The following is an 8,714-nucleotide window of genomic DNA, read 5'->3' on the forward strand; positions in this document are numbered from 1 at the left end:
ACACACACACACACACACACACACACACACACACACACACACTCTGCCCTAATGTGGTTGGTATTGAGAAGGAAAGTCTGTGAGAACAAATCCCTCAGCCACAGGCCTAGGACCCTCGAGAATTTGTGGAACCCCTTCTCAGTCATCAGCTCAGTGAGGACTTCACACTTCCTGCCTGTCCTGTCCCCGCCCCCTCCCCACCACTCACACATACCCAGTCTTGCCCCTCTGATGTACCCCAGCTCTTCTTCCATGAAGCAGAGCCCTGGTAGGGACTGTGTAGCCCCCATACATCCTCTTTTTTATCTCAGTCTATTCCCAACTTTTACACCCACCCAAACCCCCAACCAGGACCAAGTGATTATTTGAGAATGAATCTCTGAGTTACAGAGATGGTGGTGGTGGTTGTTCAGTCATTTTTCAATCATGTCCAACTCTTCATGACCCCATTGGGGGTTTTCTTGGCAAAGACACTGGATCGATTCGCCATTTCCTTCTCCAGTTCATTTTACAGATGAGGAAACTGAGACAAAAGGTGTGAAGTGACTCGCCCAGGGTCACATAGCTAGTAAGTGTCTGAGGTCACATTTGAACTCAGGTCTTCCTGATCCAGGCCTGGCACTCTATCCACTGCACCACCTAGTAGCCAATCAGAATGATGAGAGAATTGGAAATCAAGTCATACAAGGATTGATGGAAGGAAATGGTGATGTCTAGCCCATCCAAAGGAAGGCACAGGGAACACAGTCTCACCTGTGAAGTATCATGTTTAGATCTGGGCACTGCAATTTAAAAGGCACATTGGCAAGCTGGAGTGAGTCCAGAAGAGGACATTGACCAGTGTGGTGAGAAAACTAGAAATTATGCCATAAAAGGATCAACTGAAGGAAAGGGGGATCCTTAGCCTGGAGAAGTCTTAAAGGCAGTCTAGGTGGTGGGATGTGAGGGATACAGAGGATGTCTTCAAGTCCTTTAAAGTTTGCCATGTTAGACTCGTTCAAGTTGACCCTAATGGGTAGATCTAGGAGTAACAAATAAAAGCTGCCAAGAGTCATATTTAAGTTAAAAAGGGAAGACTTTCTATCAACCAGAGCTTTCTGAGCAGAGAGGGCTGCCATATAAAGGATTGAGTTTTCCATCACGGGAAATCTTCAAGAAGAGACTGTCTATTGTAGAGGATATTATTCTTTAGTTTGAACCAGATAACTTCTGAGGCTCCTTCCACCTCTGAGATTGCATCACACTATGAATATTTGAATAGTTTCCATGTGGAAGAAGTATTAGAGGGAATTTCATTTATTCTATGTTTTATTCTACATAATTTGTTCTATGTAGAATCTAAAATACAGAGAAGAAAATGAGGACCCATGGGGAGAAATAAGAGGGAGGCATATTTTAACTCAGTGTAAGTACTGCCTGGGATTCAACCATGTCAAGACCCTCCATAACTGGCATTTAAAAAGTGAGAGATTTTCGATAGCAAATCATGTGTTGTCTCTCTTCAGCCCCACTCAGTTAGAAAAGAGAGAACTTCTGAATTTAGATATCTAGATAACTCATATCTAGATATTTGGTTGCTCACTATGCTAACAGCTCCAGATAAGGGATAGCAGTAAACTATTAAAACATTTCATCATGGCAGAAGTAAATAGAAAAAATAACAAAAATTATGTTGGCCACATTCCCGATGGCCAGTTTCCTCACCTTACCCTCTCTACCCCTCCTTTCCCTAGAATAGTTTGGGACTCAAGTTCCTCCAAGATCCACAACTCCAATCTAGAAGGCATGGGCAATATCCAAGACTCTTAATATGCCCCTGGACAGGACCCAGGGATGAAGACATTGGTTAAGAGCCAAGTCTGGGCATCTTGGATTTCCTGCTCCCCTGCTGCCATCACCACAGGCATAGGTCTACAACCCATAATTCTCTACCTGGCTCTCAGTCACTACCCTTTGCTCCATGTGGTCATGAATCCAGGAGAGCACCTCTTTTACTCCACCAAAACCAATCAATTACTCTGCTATATCCACATAGCCTGATGGGAAAGACTCTTTGTTCTCTTCCAATTATTATCCGTTTTCTTGGCCCAGGCATCCTGGGAAATGTAGTTTTTTTCTTAACTGCCATAGGTGTTTCAGAAGAAAATACTTTTCTACAAGGATAGCTCTCCAAAAAGAAAAGGTACTCCCTTGTAAGGTAGTGAATTTCCCTTTACTAGAAGTATTCAAGCAGCAAGTGAATGACCTCTCAAAGGATTTTTTACAGGGGGTTTTGCATAAAATGAGCTGTTGGAAAGGATGGTCCCTAAGATCCCTTCCAACTCTGAGCTATAACAAAGTTTGAATCTGTGATGTAGTGGAGAGGGCAATAGATTTGGAATCAAAAGGTTTGGGTTCAAATCCTAACTCTGACACTTACTACCTGTATGACCTTGGATAGTCATTTGCACTCTTTGGGCCTCAGTAAAATGAGAGTCAGATGAGATTGACTCTAAATACACACTTATAATTCTACTATTCTAAATTCCTCTCACTTCAACTGCAGTGGATGACCTTGGCATCTTCAGCATCTTACTAAAATCGAAGTACTTCACAGCAGTGACTTTAGCAACCTTCATGGCTATTGGAACAAACTGTTCTCATCTACCATTCCACTGACACGTCTCACAGCTCAGCTTTGCTTAAAATCGACTCGTGCAAGTTGAGACATCACTTCTTCATAATGTCATTGGTCCTCTTGGAAAACAAAGGACAATGACAACAACAACAATACTTCCATTCCATGACCATTCCAAAGATGATATGCCTGTGGGGAAAAGAATTTGTAGAAGTCGAGGAATTCAGAGAAATGGAAAGAAAAGGAAGTAAGCCATGTTGTAAAGGACTGTTGCTGTAAGGAGAGACTTAACAATCAGAGCTGTCCAAAAACAGAATGGACTGCCTCAAGCTGAGACTGGGATGTCTTCTTGTCAGGTATTATAGACCAGATTCCTGCTCAGATTGGCATAGAACCTTGTGATTACCAAGGCTGGCTCTGAGATTCTGTGATCTATAATCATCTCTCCAACCAGTTTGTTAAGACAGGGACTATGTGTTCTCTCCTTCTTTTTCCTTTCCCATCCCCAAATTCTTAGCACAAGCCTGGTCTGGGAGGCACTCAAAGAATTCTGTTTGTTTAACTGACTGATGAATTGCAAATAAGTAAAGTTTATACAGGGGCCTGGAGGTCCAAGGGAGGAACCAGAGGTAACATGGTGTAATGGAAAGAGACATAGACCGGAGGTCAGGAGAACTGGGTTTTAGTCCTAAATCTACCACCAACTGTGTAAATGAGAAAATAATTTAACTACTCTGGGCTTTGGTTCCTCCAGCTATAACAGGAAGGAGTTAGACTAGATGAGTCCTAAAATCCTTCCAGCTCTGACATGTATAATCCTATGGTACACAACAGATACATGTGAAGTCCCTTTAGGGAGCCTTCCTATGGAGAGAGAATTTGAGGGGAGAAGAGGGGATAACCTACACCACGATGGATCAACTTTTTTCTGATAAAAAACTGCTCTTCCCAGAGATTCACACAGAAGCTCAGAGTTTGAAGGGACCTCAGAGGCCATCAAGGCCAACCTGAACAAATATCCTTTCTATATCTGTAACAGGTCTTCATTCAGAGTTTACATGAAGACCTCTAATGTGGGGGACCCATTGCCACTCGAGGCAGCCTGTCCTATCTTAGAATATCTCTAGTTATTAGGAAGTTTTTCTTTATGCTTACCCAAAATCCAGCGCATTCTGGGACCAAGCAGAAACAAATCTAATTTCTCTTCCATATGACAACCCTTCAAATACTTGAAGGTGACTATTGTGCCCCATTTCCCTTAGCCTTCTCTCCTCCAGGTTAAATAGCTCTGGTTCCTTCAACTGATCCAAGAGATACAAAGAATGATTTTGGTACCCAGAACAGGCAATATGAAAGACATCAGAAAATCAACTTTTTAAGATAACTTCTGTTGAGGGAAGTGACAGCAGGACATAAGGTCATATGGAGGGATCAACCCCGAGACATCATCCTATGGTAAGGAGACAGAGACTCTAGAACATATTGAGGCTGCTGCTGGAGAGTCTACTACCATGGGAGGGAGTGGGAAGGTGGTCTGGGCTCACTTGGAGAGTGATTGCCAATGGGAGAAAGAATGTCACCTGGTAACTTCCTATTTTTCCCCCTGGGACAACTTTCCCTATAGGATTTTTGCCTATAAAACACTACCTTTCCTTTCTCTGAACCCTTTGAAATATGCTTGCCCAAATCTTGTAGGGGAGGGGGCAGTGTCAGACTATGCCTAGTTTTCTTCCTTTACCTTACCACAAATTCTGATTTGGAGTGTTTCCCTTCTGTGATAGTAATGGCATTTAAAGATTCCCCCTGTATTGGCTTGGTTTTCAAATTGATTGTGTTAAAACCCAGAGTTTGTTAATACCACCTGTGGGATGGGCTTGTTGATGTGAAAAGAAAGTCCTGAACTGGGAGGAGCTGGTGATGTAGATTTGGAGAGACACTAGAGAGAGGCGGAAGATCTTTTTGGAGGCAGCACCTCATGGAGAGAGAGAGAGGCTAAGAGAATTGCTGGTGGCCGCTTTGAATTGCCCTGGACTTTTGAGACCTGCCCCCCTGAGCTGCCAAGGACTGAGGAGACATGGCTGTTTTGCTGGTACTTTGTCTGTCTGTTTTGATGTTGTTTTGCCAGATTTGTCCACTGGTGAAAGACAGTCCTTTTGTTGAAGAAGTCCTGGAACCTGGCTGTTCGCTAAGAAGCCCTGAGACTGTCCTGCAGACAGAGAGTGAATACTGTCCACTGGTGAGGGACAGTACTGTTGTTGCAGGGGTCTGGAGACTGTCCTGCAGACAGAGTGAATACTGTCCACTGGTGAAGGACAGTGCTGTTGTTGCAGGGGTCTGGGAGCCTTTCTGTTGGTTCAGAAGCCCTGAAGAAGGATTTTCTTGTTGTATGTTTACAGAAATCCTGGGAGAGGGCTTTGCTGATGTGTTCAGGGGTTCTAGGACTGTTCTACAGACAGAGGATGAATTCATGAAGGGACTGGCAATGTATCTTATGGCCTTGCTAAGCCTTGTCTCCCCAGGAACTAAGATTGCTGAGAACTTGCCTCGTGTCAAGATGAAGAAAAGAGCTCCATTTGGGTATTAAGTGCTGTGTTTAAACTTGATGTAACTCTGGGGTAGATTCAATTGTGATCCAGGGGTGGGGAACTTTTGACCTTATGTTTGGAAACTAATCTCCATTTGAGAAGAGGGGCTTTGTGGTGGACTTAATTAAGGTATAGCCTAGGGGTGGAGAAGTATTTAGAACAGGGACTTTGTAATTGATTGAATGATTGGAAGATCCTGGGGTGGGGTAGTACTTGGAGATTATTTAATCACACTTAGTAAATGCTGTATTTTGAATGATGTCATGTTTTGATCTTCTCTGTTCTTGGTTTGTCACTGAATAAAATAGAGAGCACCTATGCTGGTATTTTGAACCTGGGAAGTTGCCTTTCCTTGGCATTACATTACACCTTCCATCAAGGTTCTCATTCAGCAACTAGCTCTCTTCTCTGTTCAGGTCCAAAACAGCAGTAATTCTTATGGCTTCCTCCAACTTTTGAAGGATGAAATTATCACGAAGGCAAGCCAAGAAATTATTAACTGCTCTGCTTTTGGCAGTGAACGAACTCAAACAGATGTTGGGATAATTGCAGTCCCCCATTACTATTCTATTATGTCTCTACACCCATTCAATTCAATGAGTACTTATTAGGCGTCTACTGTATGTGCGAGGCATTGTGCTAGGTACTGGAGATACAAACTCAAAAATGAAAAAAAAAAGCCTCTGCCCTCAAGGAACTTTATATTCTGCTGGGGGAGGTGAATACAACATACACACAGATAAGTGTAGGACAAAGACAACTGTGAAGAGAAGAGTGCTGACAGATGTCAGGGAATCAGGAAAGGGTTCGTATAGAAGATGGCACTTTAGTAAGCCTTGAAGGAAGGTAAGGAATCTAAGAGTCAGGTGTGAAGAGTGAGCATCATTGAAGCATGGCCAATTGCTTGCACAAAAATACAAAGGCAGTAAATGAAATTTACTGGTTCAGGGGAAAAAAAGACAGTAGTCCATCTGGGTTAAAATGTAGGGAGTAATGTGATATAATGCAGGAAAGGTAAGTTGGAGTTGGATCATGAATGACTTCGAATGCCAAGCTAAAGAGTTGTATTTTATCCTTGAGGCAGTAAGGAAAAGGTTTTGGGGCAGGGAAGTGATACAAGCACAACCATCTTGAGAAAATTATTTTGGCCACCATGGAAAGGATGGATTAGAGAAGGGAAATACTAGGAATCCAGGTGAGAGATAATAAAGACCTTAAGTGAGGTTATGAGAGCCATGTGAATGTAAATTAGGGGACAAAAGCAAGGAATGTCATGAAGGGATGATCAACAAGGCTTGGTAAGTCATTGAAATGAGGGAGGCTATGAGAGAGGGGAGACTCTCCTGGATGTCTCCAAGGTTGTGAACTTGGGTTACATAGAGAATGATGACAGTGTCCTGGACAAAAACTGAAAGATTTAGGGGAAAAAATATTTTTAGGGAGAAAGATGATGAGCTCCACTTTAGACATACTGAGTTTGAGATGCCAATAATGTATCCAAGAGGAGATGTTTGGTAGTTAGCAATGTAGAAGTGGAAAGATAAGGAAATGCTTTGCATTTTGAGAATCATCTGGATAGAGGTGTCAACTGAAGTTATAGGAGCTGGTGAGATCAGCAAGGGAGAGGTCTCAGAATGAGATGAGGACCCAGGACAGAGCCTTGAGGAATAATCACACTTAGGCGGAAGGAGGATGAAAGATGAAGCAGCAAAAGAGATTTAAATGAAGCAGAGAAGAGGAATGAAGCCAGAAAATGGAAAAAAAAAAAATAGGTCTTGTAGAAGTCAGACAGAAGGAGAAATGCAAGGAGAAAAGATTATGAGAAGAAAAGGACATAAGAGGTTGGGATCATGGAGGTGACACAGTGTGAGCCATGAATTAGATGCTAAATGTTGTTTGTCCTTCCTTTTCAAAGCCCAGTGACATCGCAGAACCATGTCTTGACTTGTGAGTGGCTTGGATTGAAGTGAGTCAGTTACACAAAGTTGTCAGCCTCACTCTCTCTTCCTGAGTCATCAGAGTAGTGAGTGGCAAGGCAAAAGTCAAAATGACAGACAATGGCCCAGGATATAGTGGATGACCTTGATGTTTAACGGAGCTCTGTGCCCTCCACAGCACCTGCTTCAGCCGCCTTCATGGCCATTGGAACAAATTGTTCTCATCCACCCATTCCACCCAGGGAAGTCTTCATATGCTTGGGGTAGACGTGCCCCTACCTTACCAACAGGTTTAAAGCCTATCAGTTACCCTCAACCTGGTTTAACTCCTCTGTCAAGATTGTTTTATTGGCTATGGTCACTGTGCATGCTACAGCTTCTTGGAGCCATAGGTGAAAGCTGGTTAAACCAGGTGGACACTGAATGTGAATGAGCAGCCCTGAAAAGACCTCAGCAAGCTTTCACACCAGAGGTGCTAATCTTCCTGACCACCCCATACACCCATACCCTAAGGCATGATACCTCCATAGGTGACCTCAATGGGACAAAGAGGATTCAAGGCTTGTGATCTTTTTCCAAATTCCTCATCTTCTTGCCAGGCAAGCTGTAGTATAATCCCATAATAATATTATTTTTCTTTGTCCCTCTGTTAATCATTACTCAAATGTTCTCCATCATGCTTTCCTACTCCTATTCCTAAATTTATTCACAAGTATGTTTCCCAATATTCAGTGGTTTTCCTCTCCTTTTCTCCCCACCCCTTAATCTATTCCAGTCCTTATGAAGAAGATATAACCTTCTGGAGCTATATTATACTCATGTCTTCCATCCCACCCAACCTCACAGGTCATGAAGTCAAATGTACCTTCTTCCTTAGAATATATAGATCACCTGGTTTGTTAACTTAATAGCTTAAGCATTTGTATAGAGTCCCCACCCACCCCAAATGATTATGACTCCTAAATACCTTGTCTTTATTAATGCTAGGACAGGAGGTAGGTTGGTGACAGTATAACTTGGCATTCAAGGTCTTTCACAATATGGTGCCACCCTAATCTTTCCAGTCTTATCTTATGCTACTCCTATGCTATATGCTCTATACTAAATTGAAATTGAATCTCTTTTCTGTACATACCATGTTCCCTTTCTATCCCTGTGTCCTGGCTGATACTGATGTGTGCCTGGAAAAAGTCTTTTCCTCAAATTCTCTTCTTTTAAGGCCCACTTCAAGTGTCACCTCTTCCATAAGGCTTTCCCTGACACCTTTTTCCCCAGGTGGAAATCATGTCTTCATCTTGGAATCATCTCAGAACACTCTGCCTAGACTTTCTCTGTCTCTCTCTCTCTCTCTGTCTCTCTCTCCCTCCCTCCCTTCTTCCTCTCTTCTCTCTCTCCCTTCTCTCTTCTCTCTTTTCTCTCTGTCTCTGTCCCCCATCTCTCTCTGTCCTATCTCTCTTTTCTCTCTGTCACCTTCCTCCCTTCTTCCTCTCTTCTCTCTCTCCCTTCTCTCTTCTCTCTTTTCTGTCTCTGTCCCCCTATGCCTCTCTCTCCTGTCTCTCTTTTCTCTCTGTCTTT

This window comes from Petaurus breviceps, unplaced genomic scaffold, assembly GCF_028583685.1.
Source record: "Petaurus breviceps papuanus isolate PSGF00001 unplaced genomic scaffold, PetGlider_PUasm1.0 227, whole genome shotgun sequence".
In the NCBI taxonomy this organism is placed as follows: Eukaryota; Metazoa; Chordata; class Mammalia; order Diprotodontia; family Petauridae; genus Petaurus; species Petaurus breviceps.